Source organism: Dryobates pubescens, chromosome 7 (genome assembly GCF_014839835.1).
Source record: "Dryobates pubescens isolate bDryPub1 chromosome 7, bDryPub1.pri, whole genome shotgun sequence".
NCBI lineage: Eukaryota > Metazoa > Chordata > Aves > Piciformes > Picidae > Dryobates > Dryobates pubescens.
This window is the reverse complement of record NC_071618.1, coordinates 217,788-218,012: the sequence shown is the minus strand read 5'-3', so window position 1 is coordinate 218,012 and position 225 is coordinate 217,788.

Here is a 225-nt window from a genome sequence, read left to right as displayed (position 1 = left end):
TGTAAGATGAGAACAACTCTTATGACTAAATGCCAGTAACAAGTAGAGTGAGCAATCTGGCAGTGTAGGCCTAGAGCCTGATTAACAAAAGAAGCTTCTAGGTTTTTGGGTATCATTGTATTATTGTTAAGCCTGATTGTATTGTGTAAAGTGTTCGGGGTATGACCCTTAAGGCCTTATTTGTAAAAAATAGAAACGGGGGAATTGTTGGGAAACATCTGTGCT